We start from the raw sequence: 27,237 nt of genomic DNA on the forward strand, positions 1-27,237 counted from the left end.
TGGAAATGTCGAAATGCTGTCTCCCTTTATTTCTGCTAAAGGCCGCCAGGATGGCTCCCCTCTTGCTCCGCCGGTCGAAGCGGACTTCCAGTTAACTCTGCTTCCAGCTGTACATCTGCCTCCCGGCTATTTTGCTACACGTCAAGCAGTCCTGGATGAGATTAACTAGGCAAACGCGGGCACTTCAGCTTCGACGGAACCGAACAGAATTGTAAAATTCAGCTTTCCGAGGGCACCACCACCTTAAGACTTTCCGCGTACATGGCCGTGCTTTTGTGCTTCGAATCGCGCATCGTGTTCACGGGGGAGGAGGATGCCACAAGCTTCGTCGAGGTACTACTGGAACCCCAGTTTCACAACATAATCGTCTAGAAGGATATCGTGGAAACCACATACGTGGGGAGCGGGAAAAGAACAATATTAGAGATGCTACCCTTTTATTACGAGAAAGACAAGCACGTTGTCGCCTACACGTTAGATAACATCCAGTATTTTAACCTGTCTCAATTCGAAATTCCCTCAGTGACGATTGTTCTCGCGGACGAAACGGGACGACGTTTACCGTTGCGGTCCAAGGGTAGAACCAATTTAATGTTGCATTTCAAATATGTACCGTAATTCCCCCAAAATAATTCAACAACAAATAAAACGGATCCCCAAGAAAACTTTGAAGCTCTTGGCGCGGAATTTGGCCGACTGCGAAGGAATATCACACGCAGTAAAAAAGACTGCCATAGCAATGGGGAGAGACGTGCTGGACTCCATGGAGGGCTCTGGAAACAACAATGGAAAGAAATGTCGCAAAAGACAACAAAGGCCACCGACACACGACGCCCCTGCAGATATCTTTGGTTCGCCTTGAGGGTCACACATCCGCTCTGCGCTCCGACCATCATGACATCAACGAAAGACAAAAAATAGTCGCAACGGTCGCTGCTGTGCTGACGAGTGACGTGTGACGTGTGACTGTGCTGACGAGTGATCTTCGAGCCCCCTTCCATTTAATACGGCGTGGAAGATACTTCGTACCAACTCTTTTATCCGGTCAATGGGGTAAATAATACAGTGATCGAATTTTCTATTCAAAATTTTCAAAGGTCACACTTGGATCTCTACGGCAGCTTCATGTCTTTGACCGCGCACATTGTTCGCGGGGACGGGGAAGAAATGGACGAGAAAGATGTCATTTTCCCAATAAAGCATCTGCTAAGCGGCATGTTTAAGACGGTCACAGTTTATGCCAACAAGCTAGTCAGTTCCAACGAGTTGTATGCCTACAGGAGTATTTTGGACGTCGTGCTTCATTCCACACCCCTGGCTCAAGAGACCGTGCACGCGGCTGGACTCTTTGTCGAGGACGACGAGCATTTAAAAAACGATTACGACGTCTCGTCTTGCGGTCCGAAACAACGTTACAAAGCGACGAATGGTAGAAAATACTTTAACCTGGTCGGACAGATCAATACCGCCCTGTTTGGACAGCCGCGCCTGATGGTGCCTGCCGTCGAAATTCTCGTCGTTCTCCTGTTAAACAACGACGAATTTCAACCCATATCGGCCCCCAACGACAAGAAAATGTACAATTATGAGGTGGACATTAAAGAAATGACGTTACACTTGAAAAAGGTGACGCTGGCACCTTTCCTGTTTTTCGAATACGAGCAGCAGCTTCAGATCTTGCCAGCCATCTTCGTGTTACGTGGATTGGAAACTAAAGTGCGGAGTTTGAGTGCCGGGAGCTTGGACGCTCACATTGAAAACGTCTATCCCGAAAGGGTGCCTTCCAAATTATGCGTCGCCCTACTCGCCACGTCCGACTTTCTCGGCGACACCCAATCGAACCCCTACAAATTCCGCCATTACGACCTGTCTCATTCGATGCTCTCCATGGACGGCCAGCAAGTGCGAGCCGAGTACGACTTTAAAGGTCAGCTATGCCGATATCCCAAATAGTCGAAACGGTTGTGACATTCTGAAAGCCCACATCCAGCTCTCCCCAAAATGCACCTTCATTCTCCCAGTTTGGTACAGTACCATGTAAAAAAAAATAGATATTTCATTCTGAAACACACATAGACACAGCCATTTTAATGACGTAGATGCACCCGAACGGGCATTCTGACGTGTAGGCGCCTTCGTACTTGTCAGTGGATTCCAGCTACGGCTTTTCGTGGCTTCACATATCTGTGGTTGAAGATGGCGGACAGCCGGGTTCCGCGATAAGTAAATAGTGCAGCAGCTGCGAACTCATTCGTGAACCAAGCTCTGTGCGATGTTGTGACTGGAATTCGTCGTTTGTGTTTTGTGAGCACGTACAATTTGTATCAAGTCGCGTCTGCGTTATCCCGGCCTTTTACATCACTTGCCCATTATAGGGTCAATTATCTTAGGAAATTGACTGACGTTTGAACAGCCGTTTTAGCAAGAAAATGCCGATAGCGTTTTATTTTTGCAGGAAAAAATCGTGCTATGTGTTTGAGAAACCGCATACTGCTATGGGAGAAGTTTTACGTACGATTTACCGTCGACGATCTTATGGAACGACAAGCGACGTAAAACGAAATACAAATCACATTTTAAACTTTTTGTGGGATTCTGTGCATTTTCCAGAAGCTTTCTTTGAATCACACACTCCTATGTCATGCTGCGTGGCACGCTACAAACTACTGCATTTCTCGTGTAACATCTGAATATTGTTTGTAATAAGCATGCACCATAGCACAAAAACATGGGCATAGCATAGATCCTAGAAATCAAATCAGTGGGTGCACCTTATCGCTCTGTAGAGTGCTGTTTCAACTCACAACTCAGCCCATGGGGGTGACATCACTGGCCAGCCTCGGAATTAATTCTGTACTCAGGAATTATTGCACAAATCACTTTGTATTTAATATTTATCATGTAGGACATGATAAGCAATATGTAAGTTGCAACCCTGTCTGCACCATTATCGACTGCCTCTTGGCTTTACAGTTAGAGATACATTACCAAACCATTCGCAGAGGGAAGTCTTATACGGCCCATGTAACTTCATGGAAGTTGTGCGTTAGCATACATACTGCACATGAAGCACAATTATATATGCTTGGACACCTATCATCTATCTAATCTTCTGAACCATATGCGTGGATGCATACGAAATTATTTTTATGCCCATGCTATACCTTCCTAGTCCTACATGTGGACATGAATAACAGTGAATATATGTGAAGTGGCAAAAAAGAATGCTAGGCTCTACCATCATTGTGCCCCTTCAACTTTTCCACATTTATGTCTGGTGAACAGTGAATATCTCACTCGAAAAGACGACATTTGTGTATTGTTTGGCAAGCAAATAAATCTATTTACATTTTCCATCAATCAACAATGTTGGGCCCTGCTGCAAATATAAATGTCAACAAGGAAAGTACTTACAAATTATTCCTATGTATTCAAATGCAGATATGAAAATTCTCTTTTTGTACCTCAGCACAGTACAGTTTCAAAAATAAACACACTGCACAGCATCAGCAATCTTAAAATATCTCAGGAGGGGAATCACATAAGGTTCCAATAATAGGCTCTGCAATCAAAGTGCCAAAAGACTAAGTAGCAAGAAAAATCTGAATAATCGGTTGGCATTGTGATGTGTAGTTGTGTGTTTCGAGAGTGTGTAGTAGTTGTGTAGTAGTAGTTGTGTGTAGTAGTGTAGTAGTTGTGTAGTAGTGTAGTAGTGTGTAGTAGTTCGTAGTAGTGTGTGTTTCGAGAACGTGTCGTGTCGTCTCTCCTCTGTCCTTTTCTCGGGTTCCAAATTTTTTCACCATGTACCAGCTGGCCTGCACCCTTGCCCTTTTGCAATGTGTACTACTATGTACAGTGGAACATGTTGAATGAACATGTGAATGGAACATGATACCTCACTACATTGCCTCCATGTGAGCACTAGGACAGGGAGCTTTCTAGGTTGCTGTTTTCGTGTTTTTTGATGCCCCCCTTTTTTTGCAATAGCAAACCTGGCCATAGTGAAACACAAGCAGCCAAGGACCGGATGAGAGAGCTACAATGTGACTGCTAGCTCTCACTTGGCAACACATTGCAGGGACTCTGGATGCTGCCTAAATTTCCAGAACACAGAGATCAAGGCTGCGGTTAGAGAAACAAGTGGTTAGAGAAATCCAAGACAGTTGCATGTGCAAGCAGTCCGTGGTTGGATTTGCTTCCGTCCGCGATACGTTATCTCAAAAGGACGCACGGGCAAACTCAGAATCATACTAGGGCTGCCTGTGAAATAGAATGAGAAGAGGGGGAAGATATATAACCCCTTTTTCTTGTCTGTTATTCTGTTGGTTAAATTGTCATTTGTTTAGCAACATATATGTGTATATTCCAGAGTCTGCTAATAAACAAATGACAATTTAACCAACAGAATAACAGACAAGAAAAAGGGGTTATATATCTTCCCCCTCTTCTCATTCTATTTCACAGGCAGCCCTAGTATGATTCTGAGTTTGCCCGTGCGTCCTTTTGAGATAACGTATCGCGGACGGAAGCAAATCCAACCACGGACTGCTTGCACATGCAACTGTCTTGGATTTCTCTAACCACTTGTTTCTCTAACCGCAGCCTTGATCTCTGTGTTCTGGAAATTTAGGCAGCATCCAGAGTCCCTGCAATGTGTTGCCAAGTTTCCCGAGAGCATCAAAAGTCTATCCTTGGCTGCCTGTGTTTTGCTATGGCTCTCAGATACAAACTACCCCATTTCAACACAGTAGGAAACACAGATTTGTTAATAGCATCTGTTGATTGCACTGTACATACCCCCATATAAAGGATCATAGTGGATAGTACATCTAGTGCAATAATGTCAGGAACACAAGAAAGCTAGATTTGAAACCGCTTTCATGTCGTAGTAGTAGTATTTGTGTGAAGCTACGCAATTCCTGTCCTGCAAATAATTTAAACCATAGGTTTTATCTGCCAGCGTGATGATCTCCTGAAAAGCAATTCTCACTTGGCTGGAACTACCGGTCCTGAAACCTATCCCTGACATGTGTAGAATCAGGGAGGAAGACCACCCAGTAAACCACAAATATCCTTTAGACATCCAGAGGATAGTTCAGCTGGGACGTTTAGTATGTCCAATGGATATCCAGATATATCCAGATTACGTTGAAGAGACGTACTATAGATGATCGAATGCTTGTCCAAATCACGTTGCTGGTACGTTGCAGAGATATCCAAGCTGGATGTTTCTCCCCTCTAATGGACATACATCCGAAGCACATATGGATATCCATCGGACGTTCTATATGACCACCACTGTACACTGTACATACCATGCGTCATACAGGAAATATTTTTCACATGAACAGCAGCACAAATTTTCAACCTCTTGGTCGAAGCGAGGTAATAGTAATTCAACACAACACAGTTCTGAGTCACAATTTGTTTAATACACTGGAGAACAAATGCTTCCAACACAAATCTCACTGAAAGTGTTGTAATGCAGTACACACCATTGTACCTTGGTACTTTCAGTATTATAGTGTCACACGTGTTAAAATTAACAATCGCGACACTGTTGTCTAAAGTCGCATGTGAGTAGTTCCGCTGCCCATGTTATCTTTCCTGTGATATAAAGCTAATATTGGTACTATACAGCGTCTACGCGCAGCACGGCATTTAAGTAAGGATGAGATGCTGATAGGCTTCACCAGAGATGTCACAATTTACATAACTATGCAATAAACACAGAGTAAGGCAAATACCAAAGGTACGCACTTTACCACGCTACCGCCGTCGCTCCAATTGACTCACTTGTCACTGAACACAAAATAGCAGAAGATGGAAAAGGCTACTCGTCCGTCAGTGATGAAAACCGAACGTGCGTGAAGAACTACGCTTGGTGTTTGGAATAAAAAAAAAACAAGAAGAAACAGGAGATGGGGCATTGAATGAGCATTGATCAATTCGTCACACGGAGAGAGGCATTACTGTGTCAGTTAAGGGAGAACTACAACGACGACCGATTAAAATATATTGTTTAATACTGCGTTTTTTCTTTTATATAGTTTTTTAAATTCGACGTTACACTCTGAACCCAGTGATGGATATGTGCCATCAGATCAACTGACCACGGCCACTCGAGAGTAGCGATCGTTTCGAACGTTTTGAATGGTTAAACGGATACACGAGACACTCTCGAGAACCGTAAGCAAAAAATACAAACATAAAAATGACTTAAAGGCTTCGTAAAAAAAAAAGAAGAAAAACTGCTCTAAGGACATCGAACTTGAGGCACTAAACTTTATCGGCGTGTACGTACCTTGAAATTGCATCCATGCACAGTTCACTGATTCCAACACATACACATTGCACGGACACACAACCCATCCGATGAACCAGGCACTGCAAAACTCAATCAAGGTCGTCCTTAGTGACGAACACGATGATTCCTCAAACGAAATGGCCGACGAACAATAGTCCAAGCAAAAAGTTCCACCAGACACGCTTCGATGTAAGAAGCAGTTGCAAGTTTGCTATATGTGACCGTTGAGACAGCAAATAACCTGTAAAGAAACCGAAGTGAGTAGCAGCAGGTTGGCCGTCTTTCAACGTGAATGCTGGAACACTAGACCGTTTTGTAACTCACTTTCTTGCAGTCGACACAGTCCCACGGTCACCTAGAATGAAACAATACAATTAGCCTCACTTGCAATGTACAACGTCGCTTCACCCATGTAGCCGATCTCGCCCGCCGCCATTTGTAATGCGTCCACCGTCTGCAACAGAACATACCATGACAGTTAAACAAAAGTCAAACACAGGCGTTGTACGATGCAAGACAAATAGGTTGACCTACGTTTCTTGTACTTCACCGAACATTAGACCTATACTGAAAAGTGCAGTTGTCATCCATCTCAACGGAGAGGTTGCAGCTCAGACAACGGCGGGAAGACTACAAAGCAAAGAATACACTTCGGAAGAATACGCGATGCTATGTCACTCCTCATCGGCGGTGCGCGGAGGAACGTAGTTCGCTGCAACGAAACCACATGTAATTAGCCGGCACACGGATTCTTCAACAAGCACACGAGTCATGAGGCACACATATTATTCAGCGGACACAAAGCTGTTGGATGCCGATGTGACGGCTTTTATACCTGCTCAAATTTGTCGATTGGGAGTGAGGCAGGCAACGCGGAGGGAGAAGAAAGGACTACCGCAGCCTGCGAAGGTTTGGAAACAACTGAATGTTTATTGTCGCCCCTCGCGCTCGCCTTAGCTGAGCGCTCGTCGTCATCTTTAGATAGCTGCGCTACAGGGCTCCCCCCCTAGACACTGGTGCGTGACCAGTGGAGAGCACCAGGAGACAGCGTTTTGCCGAGGACGGTTAGGCGGACGGCCCTTGTGTCGTGTCGGCAGAACGGGGAGCTCCGCCGGATAGGTGATAGCTTCGACATATGCGGGTTTGAGCCGGTCCTGGGAAACCGTTGTACGATGGCCGTTGATGTCGACCGTGACCGTCTTGTCGTCGCGGGAGAGGACCTGATACGGGCCTGTGTAGACTGGAGTAAGCGGGGGCTTCACGTGGTCCGCACGGATGAACACGTGGGAAGACTTGTTCAGGTCGGGGTGCACGAATATTTTCCTGTACAAAGGTTGCCGAGGCGGAGCCGGTTGGATGGTGCGGAAGTGATCCCTGAGTTGTCTGGCGAAGTCGTCACCCGTGGGAGGGTGCCTAGAAGGGTGCTCCAAGAAATCGCCAGGTAACCGTAATGGACAGCCGAAGACTAATTCAGCAGAGCTGCACTTAAGGTCCTGCTTGAGGGAGGACCTGAGGCCAAGGAGGACCCAAGGGAGGTGGTCGACCCAGTTGGTGGGGTCGGGGCGCGCGCAGATGGCGGCTTTCAGTTGCCTGTGTAGCCGCTCAACCATCCCATTTGCCGCAGGGGGGTAAGTGGTGGTCGTGATGTGATGTGCACCAATAGCAGCAAGGAGGGATGAGAAGCTGCGTGAGGTGAATTGCCTGCCCTTGTCGGTAGTGACGATTGCACGGCAGCCGAAACGAGCGACCCAGGCAAGAAGGAAGGCGCGACCGACGGTGTCAGCGGTTATATCGGGGATGGGGACGACCTCTGGCCAGCGCGTGAATCGATCTACTGCCGTGAGAAGGTATCGGCAGCCATGAGAGATGGCCAGTGGGCCGACTAAATCGAGGTGAAGATGGTGGAAGCGGCCGGTTGGGGTCGGGAACGGCCGAATAGGCGTCCTTGTGTGGCGCTGTACTTTCGACCGCTGACAAGCGATGCAGGACTGGGTCCACCTCCGGATGTCCCTGTTGATTCCCGGCCAGACGTAACGATCGGCGATGGCCTTATGCGTCGCGCGCACGCCGGGATGAGCAATATCTTGCGTCGCAAAGGCTCGGGGACGAATGGTCGAGGTCGGGGCGTGGACACATCACACAAAAGGGGATCGTCCAAGCCGGGTAGGTAGACGGGCTTGAGATGCAGAGACGATGCGCCGGCTAGGCGGTCCTTTACTTCTGCGTCCTGTGCTTGGGCTTTGAAAAGCTCGGCGGCATTCACAGGAGAGGGCAGAAACGGGATGGCGTGGATGCGCGAAAGGGCATCAGCTGCCGAATTGTCAACACCTGGAATGTGGCGAACGTCCGTGGAGTACTCAGAGATGAACGCCAGCTGGCGGGTTTCGCGCTCGGAGTAGCCGATGGTTGCCGATGAATGCGAACGTCAGCGGCTTGTGATCAGTGAGTACGTGGAATACACATCCAGCCAGTAGATAACAGTAGTGCTTCACAGCAGCGTAGACGGCAAGAAGCTCGCGGCCGAACGTGCTGTAGCGTGCCTCAGCGGGCTTGATACGGCGGGAGAAGAAACCGAGCGGCAGCCACTCGCCGTCAGCAAACTGTTGCAGAACAGCACCAACGGCTGTGGTCGAAGCGTCCGTCATCAGGCGTGTTGGGGCAGATGGAATCGGATGAACGAGCAAAGTTGCGCTCACCAAAGCTTGTTTTGCCGCCTGAAAGGGACTCTCTGCTTCCGGAGACCAGGATAGCGGGGAAGTGGATGGTTTCGGTGCCCTTAGGAGGTCGGTGAGGGGATGTAGGACGAATGCGCAGTGGGGAATGAAACGACGGTGGAAACTGAGCAAGCCCAAGAACTGGCGGAGCTGTCGGACTTTTTGCGGGCGCGGGAAATCGCGGATGGCATGAACTTTCGACTCCAGCGGGCGTATGCCGTGCTGGTCGATGTGATGGCCAAGGAACTGGGCTTCGGTTTGTCCGAAACTACACTTCTTTATGTTGATCACCAGGCCATGCTCTTGAAGGCGTGTGAACACCTGGCGGAGATGATCAACGTGTTCTTGCTGGGAGGCGCTTGCAATAAGGAGATCGTCTATGTATGCGTAGACGAATGGCAATCCCCGTAGCACGTCATTGATGAACCGCTGGAAGCGTTGCGCTGCATTGCGCAGGCCGAATGGCATTCTCACGAATTCATATAGCCCGAAGGGTGTAATAACGGCGGTCTTTGGGATGTCGGGCGGGTGCACAGGGATCTGGTGATAAGCCTTAACCAAATCCAGGGTGGTAAATACTGTGCAGCCCGCAAGATCAGCCGTGAAATCGTGAATATGGGGCAGCGGGTACCTGTCCGGTATTGTCTTGGTGTTAAGGGCTCTATAATCCCCGCACGGCCTCCAGTCACCTGGGTCTTTCTTCGGTACCATGTGTAATGGTGATGCCCAACTACTGGAGGACGGGCGGATGATGCCCAGATCCAACATATGCTCAAACTCTCGTTTGGCTATGGCAAGACGAGTACCGTGAAGCCGGCGGTAGCGAGAAGAGACGGGAAGGCCGGTGGTGGCGATGTGGTGTGTCACGTTGTGTTTGACTTGGGCCTTCAGATTACAGGGCTTCGTAATGTCCGGGAACTCGTCCAGGAGCGCGGCGTATGGCGAAGGAGGACGAAGCGCGCGGATACCGGTCGGAGCTTGCGGAGACGAGGCACCTGTCACCTGAAGCGTAGTGGTGCTGTCACATAAGCGGCGATGGCGGACATTAACGGCAAGGTTGAAGAATGCCAAGAAATCTGCGCCTAGTATGGGTTGCGTGACATCGGCAATAACGAACACCCAGCGGAAAGTTCGACTCAGTCCAAGGTCGAGCGTTAAAGAGCGTAGCCCATACGTCTTGATCGCTGTGCCATTTGCAGCTTGAAGGTTTGAGCCGGAGTGGGAACAGCGACGATCAGCAGCAGACGCTGGAATTACGCTGAACCCAGCGCCAGTGTCGACCAGAAGACGATAGCCCGCGATGCGGTCGCGTATAGTGAAGAGGCGGCTGGGAGTAGGGCCGGGATCGCCTGCCGCCATCAGTGATCGGCCCGTTGGTTTTCCTGCCAAGCGCAGGGTGGGACGCAACGTTGAGCTCTGTGTCGAAAACGATGATGGTACCAGCAAAGCCGGTTAGCGGCCTGGGGTTCTTGAGAAGGAGTCGGTGATGAGCGGCGGCGGGATCGGGGAGCGGAACGGCTACGGCGCCGAGGACCGGCAGCCGTAAGAGACTGCAAGGCATCAGTGAGCTGTTGAAGCTGGAGCTCAATGCGGTCCAAGCGCGGAGACTGCTCCGAGGTGGCTGCAGCCATGATGGACGGCTTAGGGGGCTCTGAGTAATCCGCAATCCGGTCAGCCAACGTGGCCAGTCGGTCAAGGGATAAATCTTCCGACCCTGCCAAAACCACACGCATCGCTTGCGGAAGTCTTTGAAAGAACAGCTCTCTCAAGATGGGTTGGTGTGCTTCGGTAGCGGAATCGCCGAGGAGTTGTTTCATGCGATGGAGCATATGCGATGGCTTTCGGTCGCCCAAGTCTTCGTCAGACAGTAGCTGCTGGAGTTTAGCGCGTGCGGACACTTCCATTCTGTCCAAGATGGCGGTCTTCAGAACGTAGTATGCCTGATCGAGCTGAACTGCGGCGAGGACATCGTCCAGTTCTGCCGCAACTTCCGGAGGAAGACCAGCCCGAACGTGAAAATACTTTGACTGTTGGGACTGGATATGTCGAAGCTGAAATTGGGCCTCGACCTGTCTGAACCAAGACCGCGGGTTCTGGCGCCAAAAAGGGGGCAACCGCAGCGTAGTGGTCGTCGAAATAGGCGGATCATCGGCGCTGGAGGAATGATTTCCTGAGGGTGATGCCATCGACTCAGGCAAAGGCTGCGTATGTTCGACGCGGGTCACCACATGAGGCAGGCAACGCGGAGGGAGAAGAAAGGACTACCGCAGCCTGCGAAGGTTTGGAAACAACTGAATGTTTATTGTCGCCCCTCGCGCTCGCCTTAGCTGAGCGCTCGTCGTCATCTTTAGATAGCTGCGCTACAGGAGCATTGTGCCTGTTATTTCAGAACTGTTACGGCTATTTCCAGACGGTTACAGCTGTGTATCGGCTGTACTGTCTGAGGGAACTTTTCGAACCGGCACGTGTCCGTCACTGGATTTAGAGTGTGGGCGCTCGTTTTCGCACTGCCGATCAAACTAGAAACAACCTTTCTCATTCACCTTCTCGACGCCATATGTGTACAACATATATCAGACGTTCAATGCACATAACAATGGATGCACACTAGACGTCTGAAATCAGGGTGCAATGTACGTTCCTTAGACATCCAACTTTTCTAACGCACTTTCTGTACGTACGATGGACATCGATCAGATGTTGCTTTTGGATGTAGAAGTTTGGATTTTTCTGGTACATCCGATAGATGTTTGTGGTTTACTGGGCAAGGGCAGCGGTGGAAAAGACAAACACACACGAGCTATGTTCTCACTGTGTAACAGCTGCTCTAGCTACTAAAATGAACATGTTCCAAATTAATATAACATGGCTTGACACAATACGCCGGCGAAAGCTAAGAAATAAAATTAGTAGTAAAATGTACAATAAATAAACACTTGCCACAACATGACAGTTTTCTTGCTGCATTCATGTGATGCCATTCATCCCACTTAAAGGAAGTACTGAACTATATGATAGCATTACACGCTCGTATGACAGAACTTGAACAAGATTACATAGCACAAGATAAAAGTAGAGGGAACATAATGTGCAGATTTCGATTCACGCATAATGGCCGCAGCAGTAATGCATGGAGGCTACTGCTAAGTTGTGTTGAGAAACACTACTTTCTGTTTGTCATGTCTAAATGAAACGTACCTGACCTGATCCAAAATAACTGTTCTGAGAACACACAAAGAGAAAAACAGAACACACACCGCAACATTCACAGATAGGTAAATGAGCTGTGGAGAGCTCCACCTTGGGACAAAGTCAACAAGTAATTCACGAAAAGTCAATGAGTGACTGAAATATAACATCCCTGACTGGTAGCAGGACGGTCCACGTTCAATTCCTGATGCTAGCACTGACTGGCTTTTTCATGAATTATTTGTTGAAGTTTCCATGTGCTTGAGAACATGAACCATTCATCAACCACAGTATCCTCTTGAGGTGATGAGGGTTTGTCATACCAAAGACATCCCTTTCTTGGATGTGTCCTTACAGTTGCTCACCACTGCAGACAAAAAAACAAAAATTATTTAATGACAAGAAATGGATAGTCATGTTTACTTTATAATGATTGTGCACAACAGAAAGAAGACTTTCGCACAGATCGCTGTACTTCTTCAGGTCTAACATAAAGTTACAAAATTCCAGAATATAAAGACATGTTGTAAGGCAGAAAGCAAGTAGAGCGAGGGTTGGTACAAATATACAAATAGCAACACAAACACAGTATAATAAAATAAAAGAGTGTATGACGCCATCAGTTTCAAACAGACAAGGGATGAGTTGTGTAGGACAATACATGAATGAACATGGTGGCCAGATAAGTATTTGGCACAAAAGGCGTTCACGGGCGAGACATTCAGGGAAGCAGGGCTACAGTGTCTTGTCAACTCATGCCTTGCCGGCTTGAAACTGATGGAGTTTACCCCCTTTTATTTTGTATTATGTGTTTGTATATTTATTTTTATGTCTCTACCAACCCTCCCTCTCTACCTTACAACATGTTTTATATATTCTGGAATTTTGTAACTTCACGTTAGACATTAACAAGAGCAGCCTTCTGCACGAAAAGCTCGTCTCATTAAAATTTAGATGCTCTCAACAGTCTTCTTTCTGTTGTGAATCTGTATCGCAGGATACCTGCACAGTGCTGTTCTATGTACTGTGACTTTGCAGTAAGATTATGGACTTTGGATAAAAAGACTATACAAAGCACTGCTCAGGTATTTTTGCCTATCGAACAGCATGTATGCAGTATGCACACAGTATTTGTGCAGTGGACCCACTAAAAATGTAAAGAATGTAGAAAGAACCACTATTCAGTGTGAAGTTGTGACAAATAAATACTTCCCATTTTTCCTAGCTCTCAGAACAGAGACAGTGAATTAATAAGACTTAATGGACGCTGATGACAGTGAAAATTCTAAACAGTTATCAGCTTCTGCATGTCAGAAAGGACTGTATGCCCAACAGTAATCCAGCTAACAGTAACAAAAATGCACAAAAGACAAATTAACTGAACTAATGTAACATACCTTCTATACCAGACAGTGAAGCCTGTATCAACCCATCCACAGGAACCAGTGTCCAGACAGCAAAAGTGCTTGAACTGGGAGATAGCAGCTAATCGGAATGGCGACCTTTGTTTTCCACCCTGAAAGCACAGGTTGTAACGTTGAGGGCAGATTTAAGAGTGGTGTAAAGATGCCTGCATGAGAGCGCCCACGAAAAATGAAACATAGGTGAATACTCAAATTATAACATCACATTGTCATACCTGTTGGTGGCAGCTAGACTGCAACTAACGTGTCAGCAATTTCTCCATGCACCATATGCAAGCCAAATCCTTCTTCATTTCCACCTTCAGCGTGCACCTGTGGTAATTCACAAGTTAGATTATGAATACTGTTGTGTTGTTAATCGTGGCTACATTAGAGTAAGTGCAGTAGGACAGCTGCACAATCGATTCATGAAGCTTGCTATTTTTATATCTGAACCTCGACTTACCTTTCCGCTCTCGTTTTTTGTCTTGACCCCCGTGGCACGTTCAAAATTTGTGTGTCTGGCATCTCATACTTTCATCAGAAGATTTCGTGTGGAGATTCCAAATTGCCTCAGGAGTCGCGCGTAGCCTATGATAACATTCGTGGACGAAATCCTTCGAGCGAAACTTAGCAGGCACCGCTGTCAGCCAAGAGCTTCGTACTGCTTGGTCTTTCGGCAGCTTATAGGAGGTAACACTTGAATGCTCCGATGAATTGTTCTAACAGCGTAGCACCGTCGCATTCTCGAGAGCTTCGCCGTGGCATATCACGTATCACACCGCTCCAGCCCATAAAAGACAAGGTCAGAACAAGGAAGTGCACTTTCCAAACGACGCTGTGTCAAAAAAACATTCACATGCTTTGTTTCCGGCTTAGCAATAACATAACAGCTGTACGCTTATGTACGATTATCATAGTACGATGCACAGAGGACGAAACGAAAGAAGCCAAGCGGCCAAGGCAAGAGTCCATGCCAAGACAAAGACAGATAAACCGAGAGCAGTGACGTCGGTGCGCCCATGCGCGGGGTTTGCCGACGGTCTGACGGGCGGGCGTGGGAACTAAAAAAATATTTTCTAAAAACTACGAATAGTTGGACCAATATATTTTGCACACATATTCAGTGTTCGCTAATGAACACACAGCGCGAGTACTGCTCAGTTCTGCGGCACCTCAAGATCGGCATATCTGACCTTCAAGTACGACCTCGTCCAAATTCCCTACTTTAATTTTTTGCAAGAACTGGGTGAAAAACATTTCAAGTACAGCTACGACCGGTTCCTTTTCTTCAACTTGGACGTGGACAAGTGTTCTCCTTCACATTTGAACGAGTGGCGAAAAGGAAACGTTCGCCTGCAATTACGCTTCGCTAAAGTCCTTCCACACGCGGTTACCGTCCTCTTGATTTCCGAGTGTCCCAAGCACATGTGCATCGACAAGGACCATACGGTCACCTTTGCATAGAAAAGATTACGAGAGCGACATCTTGGAACTCGTGTCCCTGAACCCCCTCACTTCCTCCATGCTGAGAGGCATTTGCGCTTCCAACGAAGCCTTCGTTCTACGCAAGCCCGGCTATTTAATCATCAATACGGAAGAGCGAAGAAAGCGCGGCCAGCACTGTGTGCTCTACCTGAAAAACTACGACGGGTCTGCCGTGTTTTTCGACAGTAAAGGACTTCCCCCCATCGAAGCAAACCTTCGAAGGACTTTACTAGTGGATGAGTATAACGACACGTGTATTCAATCACCTTTTTCGCCTTACTGCGGGCTTTTTTGTATCTACATAGCCACGCGCATGTCGAAACGCTACAGCTTGAAAAATCGTGAATCCATGTTTTCCTGTAACCTTGAAGAGAATGACGAAACACGAAAACGTCTCCTCGTGGACAAACTCGCGTCGTAAAATGTTCTGTTTATTTTTTTCACGACATACACAAGACACTTGCGAGACAATCTTCCAACGTGCTGACCCGACGCTCGTCGCTGGTCACCGTGACGTTGAAGGATGTGTGGAGAAGCTAGTAGCGATGGACGATAGGTCGGTTGAAACCCGCGTTGATGAGACACGGGTCAATTGCCAGTCCTCGTTTATACTTTTCCAACAGCTCGAACTTGTAATCTACGAAACGCTACGTAAGGGTATCGTCTTGAGAATCGAGCGAAACTCACCCCCGCAGCCATCGCCGTGAATATAAACGCGTAATCGAAGCAAGTCCCGATACATTCGCGTTTGCACGAAGGTTTCAAACCTCTGCTTGGGCGTCATGACTGAGATGGAATGAGAGTATACGCAACCTTTTTTTATTTATCATGAGAGGTTATACATGAATTAGCCTTCACCTTTGGTTTTGTAGCCGGAAAGAAAGCCGAAATACGGACGAAGGCTCGAGTCTAGCCAATGGCTGGGGTTTCTCGACCAGTGTCCACCACAACGACAGGTGCTCAGCTGATCGCCGATCCGCAAATAGAAGGTCTTCGGAGGGGGCTTGAAGGTTAGGACCAGGGGTAGATCTCCCGTCAGTAGCCATTCGTAATCTGCACGAAAGGAGCGTGAGACACGCACGTTTTTATTCTAAACACACACACGTACAGTCTTCTTCAGTCACAGAGGGACACTGATGGTCCATCTTCTCCATCTTTCTTCAATAGTCGAAGTCCTTCGCAACGTACGTCGAATGGTACCGTCCGACAGCAGAGAAACGGGCGAATGAATCGGTCCGTCCAATGCTTTTGCTCTGAAAAAATGTGACTGGTTATAGAACGCATTAAAAATAATGAGGAAGCGTACCTTTAGACCACAATCCACCGCAGTTGGTGGAGAAGCAGCGAGCGCTGCCAATCTCCCGAAATATGTGAGGTGGGAAAAAACCGGGTTCACGTGCAGAAAAAGTGTTGTAAACTGTAAACTAAACTCTTCAAACATTTCGACGACGATGATGACGGTATGGGTATTACTTACGAGGATCTACCAAGCTGAGCATGATGTCGAGAATGACGATCGAACGATCGCTTCGCCATTTATAGTAAAGCTTTTCCTCTCACTCTCTATGACGTTCTTGAACGTGTTTGGACATGTTGGGACGTGTTTGAACATGTTTTGACGTGTTTAGACACGAACCGTGCGATACGAAAACGTCATGCAGCACGAATTAGTCAAGTGATTAGTGTATCACGGCCAGTGCGGAAGGTTCTTGCGTTCGAATCCCACTCTGGGCCTTCTTGTCGCCATAAAGAAGTCGAAGTCGGCCCAGAACGCACCAGAGTGTTCGCTAGACGTGCTGCGGCAAGGAACGCTACGTCGTTGATTATGCATTGCTCTCACTGTACGTGAGGCTGGGCATGAAAACAAAACGTGTTCACAGCATCCTCTCGTTCCGCCAAGACAACTTTTTACGAACCTTCGTGCAGAGAAACGTCGCGTTGAGGAACCATGTTGAACAGTACGTTCGGTACGTTGATACAAAATATGAGACGCATGAAAAGGTACGCTATAGCCTACGACAAAGACAGCGCATTCCGAAAAGCTAACTCCGTTGACAGTCAGAATTTTCACATTCTGAGTGACAAGTGCATCTTGTACGAGATGAAACAGAGTCGCATCAAATGGACGGACCCCCTTTACGCGATGCACCGAGGCACGCGAGGCACCCCCCCTGATGTGTACTGTTTTCTCCATGCTGTTTAGCAGTAGCCTTTTCCACGCGCTCTGGCATGCCTAGACTTTTGAGCAGTGTTGCAATTGTACCTGCCGCTAGTATCTCGTTCTCTGTCTTTCTCGCATAGAGCTATGATGGTGGCTCCATCTGGTGTGATGCCTTGTAACTAGGTGGCCAATTGTCGTCGATCTGTGCAACTACCGGCCGTCAACAAGCAACATGGCGGTCGCTGGTCACTCAGGTGTTCCGGAGCGGTTTCTTCACCACGGTATCATTGGTTTTCAAATAAATTGTTTCTTTCCACTCTATTTCTATCTATTCTTTTTTCTTTTTTATGGACACAGGTTCCAGCCAACACACAGCTGGCCTGGACATGAGTTAGATACTCCCCCATTAATGTGATGACTCCCTGGAGGGTGCTGATTAATGTGGGGGGTCAAAATTAACTGTAATTGCTAATTAAATGGTATTTAGACCAAGTTGTGTGTTGCCGGCAGTCGGTGTCCAGTCATTACTACTGCCGCACCTCTCCACCTGGATCCGCCACTGTCGAGTGGCAAGCGTGGGTCCGCACAGCTCGAGTGACAGCCCTGATTTTATTCTCTCACACTTTTCTGAGTCACCCACCCATTCAAATACGAGGAGAGAGGAATGTAATGCAACTCATGGGAAATAGTGGAGGCAAATTTCCTCTAGCGGTGAGTGGAGAAGCGTGAGGACAGCCTTGATCCACATTTTATATCACAATCTGTTGTGGCCGTTCGAAACGCATATGAGAAATAGCTTACCAACAATGGAGTTTTGATGCAGTTTGATCGTTTTGATAATTGTTGTAGCAGGTACTTTTTGCACTGTCTAATAATCCTCTTGGGCAAACGGTACCTGAAAGCGAAATATATGGTTTTCTTTCTTTGATGGTTTCGGCGCCTGGAAACTGCGCCATCTATGTGGAATGGTTTAACAACAGAGGAATAGCAATGCGCAGTATTGAAAGGTAGCCGAATTAGAAATAACTAGTTTATTTATCTATTTACTAATTGTGTGGCTCCAAGGGCCTTGTAACACAGACAATGGTACAGCAAACCAACAAGGAAATCAATAGCACGGGAATATAGTAGTACAACAGTGACATATATTAGCAGCACTACAATTGAAAAAAAAGAACGGAGAACAGTTTCATATAATGTATGATTTACAACTGTGACTTATGGGTGAAGGTAAACGATTCGATAGTCTAATGGCACGTGGAAAGAAGTTTCTATAGAAAAATGTACAGTTCAAATTTGTGAGTGGCAACAACAGTTGTGTCAGTAAATTCATTTCTGCCTATACCCCATGGTCCAGTACCCAGCAAAACCTGAACGAAAGGTCTGATTATTTTACTGGCCACACATTGGGCTCTCAGAACGAGAAAGTTTATTTAGGTTCCTAAATTGCATATTGCTTTCAGGTAGGTAGGTAACCATGGAGTTAAAGCGGTGTGTTCAAGACGTAATTTAATGTATGACCACCCCATAAACTTCAGCACTGAAGATTGACATGATACTTGGTAAGTGATGTGATCCCAGACATGTCTCAGTTACCATCGCACGTCTCACTCGTTGTGTTCTTGAACCATCTGTGTTGAAGATCCGAACAGGGAGAGACAAACTCCAGACACACAGGGCAGTGGTTCCGCCGGCAGAGGTCACTTCTTCCCCCCAACACCGTTACTGCGCGGGGTGTTTATGGGCCACGTCTCCGTTTGCGCGCATCTGTGTTGGAGAAAGGTCCGGATCGGGTTTCTTTTGGGGAATTTGGTGTTCTGTGTGTGACTGGCGATAGGGCCAGAGACGATTCTACCTCGCTACCGAGCAGACGCTCGAATTATAGTTCTTTCGTTTTTTCCCATGCATTTATGTATCTGAGTCTACATGGTAGTATTAAATGTTGAGTGTTAGACAGAGTACTGTTTTATTAAGCAGCTACAACTGCATTCAGCATTCCTTCACATTCCTCTACAAATTATTGGTGCCGAAACCCGGGATTTAGCGACTCAGCGGACTCTGAACTCAGTGGACTGAGTAACTGTGTTGTGTGAAGGTGACTGCCTGTGGATATGAGCTCATCGTCAGAAGGCATGGAGCACATCGAAAGGCTGAAGCCGAAGCGAACTGCACAGCGAGGGTGGAACACAAAAATAATTAACTAGGTGAGTTCCGCCCTTCAGAAAACTGACGTAACTGTAGAAGAGCTGACCGTTCTGATGGAACGATTAACGGCCAGCAACAAGAGGTTAGAGAAGATAAATGAGGAGATAGATCCACAAATACCGAGCGCTGAGATAGAGGAAGAATATTCCGTGATCGCTGAGTACGAAGATCAAGCTCTCAGCGCACTTGCTCGACTGAAGTGTGCGATCAACAAGCTAAATGTCGGACATATAGCGACTGCTGCGCAAAATGTAACTGAAGGAGGCGAAGAATCCGCTGCAACTCCTATGGTGACCAGCAATATACGTGCCGCGCTTTCCACAGGCACGGGGGGTATAAAGCTCCAGAAACTGGACCTATACAAGTTCGATGGGGACCTGCTTTCCTGGCAACCGTTCTGGGAGCAGTACTGCAGCGCCGTTCACGATAACCCGAACTTGTCCCCGTCAGAGAAATTCCACTATCTCAGATCTCGGTTGACGGGACAAGCTGCAGCGGCAGTGTCAGGCCTGCAAACTACAGAAGCCTGTTACAACGACGCAGTTGAGATTCTGCTGAAACGGTTCGGTGACAAGAAACGAATAGAGCAGCTCTACCTATCTAAACTCCGACTGCTGACTCCCGTCAAGTCATCGAACGATGTAAGGAGTTTGAGACGCCTCTACGACCACGTACAAGGCAATATCCGAGGACTGAAGGCGCTCGGGGTTAGCGCTCTGACATATTCCTCTATGATGTGCGACGTGCTCCTAAAGGCCTTGCCGGCGGACATAGTTGTCGGCTATCACAGAAGTGCGAAGCAGGCAACGCGGACTTCTTCGGCATCCTCAGATGGTTCTGAAGCAAGATCTGACGACTCGGAAGTGGAGCTTACACAAATCCTGGATTATCTCTGCGTTGAAATAGAGAGCCGTGAGAGGTGTGGTTTCACAGACGATAGTGCGAGAGATACGACCCAAAAGGGAACTGGCACACGCCCTGCACAAAGGACGAAGGCTAGGATCCCGGCAGCAGCTGTACTCCACACCAGCACTAAGGTGGCAACACAGTGTTTCTTCTGCAAGGCATCGACGCATGCTGCGGAAAACTGTCGGTCATCCTTAACCATAGAGGAGAAGAGGAAACGGCTGTCGAGCGACATGCGGTGTTTTATATGCACGCTTAGAGGCCACAGGGCAAGGGACTGTCATCGAAGGATTACTTGTGCAACCTGTAACGGGCGTCATGCGACGTCCATGTGTGACCCTTCTCGGAAGTCCACGGCACAGAAAGACGCCAGCGTCGAAAGCGTCCATCTCTACGCGTCGAATGAAGGAAAAACCCGCCACACAGACTGTGATGTGCTCCTCCAGACATTCCGTGCTTGGGCTGTGACAGACACGGACTGCTCCTATTTGCGAGGCGTCATCGATGGTGGCAGTCAAAAAACGTTTGTCAGGGAGGACGTCTCTCGAAAACTGGAACTGCCTGTGTTAAGAGAAATCGACCTGCGACTGAGCACCTTCGCTGACAATGCACCAGCGCCAAGCCAGCGTCGCAATGTAGTGCGACTCAAGCTGAGAAGCCAATTCGACCAAACGGAAGCTATCGAGATTCCGTTCGTTTGCAGGGACATGGCACAGATTCCGACCCAGTGTTCGTTGGTCGCGCAGCTAAGGGAGTGCGGAATGGACATCACCGACAGAGTCATGTTTCCAAGCGTTCCTCGAGAGACAGGACTATCGGTACTCATCGGCTCAGACCAGCTTTGGAAGATCGTAAAAGGGAACGTGCAACACGACCAAAACAACAGTGCGATGGCTGCCATCAACACCTCGTTGGGATGGACTTTTCAGGGGCCCACCAAAACCAGGAGCTCGGTATCCGAGCAGAGCGACACCCTGATTTGCGTTCTACGCACCGCCGTCGAAATCGAGGACGACACATCATTGGCATTGCGACGTTTCCGGGACCTGGAGCATCTGGGAATTACTGATAACCCGACACCAGACCGAGATGACCAAGCACTCATGGAGCGCTTTGAAGGCTCGATCGAGTTCCAGGACGGGCGCTATCGAGTGAATCTACCCTTTAAACAACAACCCAGGGTAGACCTACCGAGCAACAGAGGGGTAGCGCTCGAACGCATGAAGCGCATGAGCACGAGACTGGCGCGAGACCCAGAGATGCTCGCCAGGTACGATGAAGCAATCCGGACGTACCTAGAGGAGGGACACGCTGAGAAGGTTATACCAGCGTCTGATGAGGCAGACACAGGACAGGTGTATTACATGCCCCACCGACCTGTGATTCGGGAGTCTTCAGCCACCACTAAGCTGCGCGTCGTTTTCGATGCATCGTCGCAAGCTAGCGGTGCACCTTCTCTGAACGACTGCCTCGAGAAGGGACCAAAAATGGTGCCTGACCTTGTCCGGCTTCTCTTGAGGTTCCGACTGCACAGAATTGCCATAACAGCGGACGTGCGGAAAGCATTCCTGCAGATTGGCATAAAGGAAGAGGACAGAGACTTTCTTCGTTTCCTATTGTTTTCTACACCGCCCACCCCTGGCCACGAGATGCCTCCTGTGGAAGAATGGAGAATGACTGCTGTACCTTTTGGGACAGCAGCGAGTCCGTTTCTACTAGCGGCAACCCTCTCCCATCATCTCAGACTTATGAAGGAGGCATTCCCTGAGACTGCGACAGTGCTAGAGAGCTCCATGTATGTTGATGACATGATTACTGGAGCTGCAACATTGGAGGAAGCGCTGCGCATCTGTTCTGAATCAACTGAAATTTTCAAGAGGGCAGGGATGGAGCTGGGCAAATGGGCGTCTAGCTCTAAGGCACTAAACGATGTGTTTGAGGAACACACCGCAAAAAACGTGACCCGCGCACTGGGAACAAGTGCTGAAACAAAGGTGCTTGGAGTCGTATGGAACAGAGAAGACGACGTGTTCAAGTTCGACACTTCTGTCATCGTTGAGTTCCTCACGAGTCGAAAGAACACGAAGCGATTTTTGCTCCAAGCAACGGCTAGAATATTTGACCCTTTGGGATTTCTCTCTCCATTCGTGATCCGCGTGAAGATACTGTTTCAAAAGCTCTGGGAACTCGGAGTCGATTGGGACTGTGAACTACCAGATGATCTCAGCTCAGAGTGGGACACGTGGTGCCAAGATATTCCGAAACTGAGCCTGCTAGATACGCAGCGGTGTCTCATTCCTATCAGCGAGCAGACTCGGTACACTATCCAGCTTCACGTTTTCACCGATGCCAGTCCGCACGCGTACGGAGCTGCTGTGTACCTGCGAGTGCGGACTGAGACTGTACAAGTGCACGTGAACCTCATGCTTGCGAAGGCACGAGTAGCCCCCATCAAACGTCTCACGTTGCCACGACTTGAATTAATGGGGGCCCTGATTGGAACTAGGCTACTCAGCTACGCGGTAGGTATTCTGCACGCGCCTGCAGCTGAATATCACATGTGGACGGACTCCACAATAGCGCTTAGCTGGATCCGATCGTCTGCGAACAGATGGAAGCCATTTGTGAGCAATAGGGTTACTGAAATCCAAGGCATCACCGATCCAGCGAGGTGGAGACATTGTCCCGGCCACTGCAATCCGGCCGACTTGGTAACAAGAGGCATCACAGCTGAAATCTGTGTTTCGAGCTCCTTGTGGTGGAGAGGACCGGAATGGCTGCAGCGAGAAGAGGTATGCTGGCCGGAGCCTTACGTTCACACGGCCCCTGACGACAGAGCACCGAACGTTGTCGATGAAGAACGAGCGGGAGCGTCCTCACCACCACCTTATCTTATACTGGGTGTGGCAGATATTGAATGCCGTCTACTGCAACTTGAGCGCTTCAGCAAGCTATCAAGGGTATTGAGAGTGACCGCATGGGTCATGAGGTTTGTGGCGAAATGCCGCCGAACTGAGGACACACCGACCGGACCACTCACCACCGAAGAAATAAGAGCAGCAGAGACGTACTGGATACGTCGCACGCAAGATGAACAATACCAACCGGAAATTCACCCACTCAGTAAGCAGCGCTCAGTTAGTCCTGAATCAGAGCTGTTCCAGATCAACCCCTTCCTCGACGACCGGAGAATGTTGCGAGTGACAGGACGACTCCAACAAGGACAGTTGGAACCAGCAGTTCGGCACCCCATCATTCTACCTCCACGACATGGCTTCACGGAGCTCGTGATTCAGAGCGCACACTGTCGCATTTTGCACGGAGGAGTGCTGGAAACTATGACAGAGCTAAGAGAAATGTATTGGATACCTAGGTGCCGACAAGTTGTGAAACAGATAGTAAGGAGATGTACAGTCTGGTGCAGATACAAACTGAAGCCAGCGACGGCTCCCACGGCTCCTTTACCCGGTGAGCGAATCACACGCACACATCCCTTTGCCGTCGTGGGCATTGATTTCGCGGGACCCTTGTATGTGAAGACAGCCGTCGGAGACGCAAAGAGCTATATCGCTTTATTTACATGCGCGGTAACTCAGGCTGTGCATCTTGAAATTGTATCCAGTTTATCGACGACGAACTTCATATTGGCGTTCCGGCGTTTTGCATCCCGAAGGGGCCTGCCAGAACTGATCTACTCGGACAATGCTTTGACTTTTCGACGAGCGGCTAAGGACATCAGAGGTCTATGGGAGCATATAAACAGCGCCGCAGACAGAGACTTCTGCTCCACCCACAACATCAGGTGGAGGTTCATCGTTGAACGCGCCGCCTGGTGGGGCGGATTTTGGGAAAGGATAGTACGGACGGTAAAGGGTTGCCTTCGAAAGACACTGGGAAAGGCCCGTCTTGGATACGAAGAACTAGAAACCGTCCTCCATGAAGTGGAAGCCGCGGTCAAGTCGCGACCACTGACGACCCTAACGTCTGACGTTGACGAGATGGAGCCGCTCACACCGGCTCATTTCCTTATCGGAAGGAGGATGACAGCGCTGCCACCCTTGACATACCGCACATCACCAGCCACGGACGCAAAAGATTTGACCCGCCGACTAGCACACCGACAGCAAATTGTAAATCACTATTGGAAAAGGTGGCTCCGTGAATACTTGCTACAACTGAGGTCCGCACACTACGGCAGACACAAACTATCTACCAATTTGAACGTAGGAGATGTTGAATCATTCATGAAGATAGGACTCCTAAACTGAACTGGAAGATGGGGAGAATTCTTGAACTTTACCGTGGAAGAGACAACAAAATAAGGCCCTGCAAGTTAGAACTGTCGCACGGCCAACACCTAAAGAGGGCAGTGCAACACATTTATCCTCTCGAAATGAGCTAAGCTCATCCGGGGGGAGGATGTTGACGATCCGAACCGGGAGAGACAAACTCCAGACACACAGGGCAGTGGTTCCGCCGGCAGAGGTCACTTCTTCCCCCCAACACCGTTACTGCGCGGGGTGTTTATGGGCCACGTCTCCGTTTGCGCGCATCTGTGTTGGAGAAAGGTCCGGATCGGGTTTCTTTTGGGGAATTTGGTGTTCTGTGTGTGACTGGCGATAGGGCCAGAGACGATTCTACCTCGCTACCGAGCAGACGCTCGAATTATAGTTCTTTCGTTTTTTCCCATGCATTTATGTATCTGAGTCTACATGGTAGTATTAAATGTTGAGTGTTAGACAGAGTACTGTTTTATTAAGCAGCTACAACTGCATTCAGCATTCCTTCACATTCCTCTACAATCTGCGTAACATGCTGATGGTTCGCTGAATCACTGACTTAACGGCGGAAACTTCTGTTATAGCACAATGTGAGCATCGTGCTTAAAGTATTTTGACATATTAAATGACATGCCATATCTAACACTGACATCACGTCCACTGGATCAATTCTATTTCTCTGCAGAATTCCGGTTATAATGCAGAGAACTCCACACGTGCTCACTCAACACACTGGAACCAAGGTATATCTAAACTGGTAGCGAAAACTAGCGAAAATACCAAATCAGACCCATCGGCAAGGCCATCAGCAAGAGGCGCGAGTGATCCTGGGTGTTGACAGTTGAGGTACGGTTGTAAACAGAAAAACTTTGCAACATGGGCGTCGCTTGTGTGTGTACTAATAGGTTATTCATAATTTCAATGTAGAAAAAAACTTCCTGTTGCCCCGCTCGTGCACATATACGAGATCATCTACCACTCAGTACATTTCCGTATCCTGCTCCTTTGCGGGTGGAACACATTTTCAAGATAGGGCACGTTCAGACCTAACCCTGAGAACGAGGCTTAGATGGAAGTGAGCACAGTCTCGAACAACTGCCGGGAGGATACCCCCCAGACCCCCCCCCGCGCGTGTAATATGTACTGACCTAACCTAACCTCACTAACAAATTTGCAAATTACAGCATAATTCATTACTAGCGTACGTGCGACTTCCGGTTGGCCTCGTTCCCAGGGTCAAGATGGCGGCTTGCCTTATCTTGAATATGTGTGATTTCCCTCTTTTGCGCATGTGCCACAGTTGGGGGTGTTTATCCGTGCGTCTCTGTATCCCTACCGTGTGTCCGTGCATTGTAATATGGAGTTCGTACACTCTTTGGGTCAAACAGGAAGCGACGTTCACATCTCCGTGCTGTAGACCAAGATTAACACGTGCGAACAGGTGAATACAATGCATCCCCTGTTGCTGGGCCGCAAAAAAAAAGATTTCGTCATAGGACGAGCGGCCATGATAGTGTGAGTGTTAGCAGGAACCAACTGTGCACCAACGATGTCGTGTTTTGTTGCAATGGACCTATAACGGCCACTCATTGAATAAATGCAAATGTCTAATCACTAGGTGTACGTATAGCTCTGAGTGAGAAATGGGCCTGATGTGAGCCTTCCTAATTTCGGTATGGTCATCACGATGCCTTTCTGTTTGGAGTTGTCAAAATCTGTGATAACCGTACGTATTTGGAATTTTTATGATTCATTAAACCTGATATGCTTTATTTTTCTGTGTTCTCGTCTGGTATTGTTGACTGGGCGCAGAAAAGGGAATACAGAGCAAGCGAAGTGGGCCAATGTAAACGTGCGTGGCTAATTATGCACTAATTATTATTCATACTAGTGACGTCATCTCTGAGGTCATTTATTTACAATCGTAGTAGTCCGCGCAACGGATGGATGGCGCTGACCGTCTCAATCATGGCGTCATTCTGAAGACACAGGGGCCTATGGGAGTTGCGCTACATCTTTAAATATACCTTGCTGGAACTCTTTTCTATAGTCTCGCAAGGAGTCCCATTGATTATCCCATCGGTTTTTAGGTCTAGGGATTGAAACACCACAAGGTGAACGTGTTGCATCTAAACAATCTTCATTGAACAGGTTTCATCGACGGAGGTAGTGTATTTGTTGGGGATTCAGGTATGTTATTGTAACGCAAAAGAGACTGCAGGATATCTATCTAAGATATCATTTATATCAAAGATTCGTCAAGAGCCCTCGACAATTACACTGAAGGATCGACATAGTGCAGCAAAAACGAATGGAAGTGTGCAATACGCGTGTGCTTTATAGACGAGAGTGTGCTGCTCAGAGACAATCTTATTTCTTTCGCGGGCATTATTGGCTGTATCGGAGTTTTTTTTTTCGGGTAACAACCAGTTCCTTAGCTGATATTATCAAGGGGTGAGTCGCTTCCCGATAGATTCCAGTTGGCCTTTCTTTTTGACTGGATGCTCGTGTTTGTGAATGGGCATTGCGAGCTCGCATTTCATCGCACCCCATCGAGCTCACGTCCACGGATGGTTATGACTAG

General features: G+C 48.1%; 1 long non-coding RNA gene across 1 annotated transcript in view; it reads right to left on the reverse strand.

Annotated features, from left to right (window-relative positions):
• Positions 1–27,237, reverse strand: part of LOC135376134 (uncharacterized) — a 50,713-nt gene that overhangs the window by 12,274 nt on the left and 11,202 nt on the right. The window contains exon 2 of the long non-coding RNA XR_010417556.1: positions 18,064–18,157. This is a non-coding gene — a long non-coding RNA (uncharacterized LOC135376134). The remainder of the gene's footprint in view (positions 1–18,063; positions 18,158–27,237) is intronic.

This window comes from Ornithodoros turicata, unplaced genomic scaffold, assembly GCF_037126465.1.
Source record: "Ornithodoros turicata isolate Travis unplaced genomic scaffold, ASM3712646v1 ctg00001043.1, whole genome shotgun sequence".
Classification (NCBI taxonomy): Eukaryota; Metazoa; Arthropoda; class Arachnida; order Ixodida; family Argasidae; genus Ornithodoros; species Ornithodoros turicata.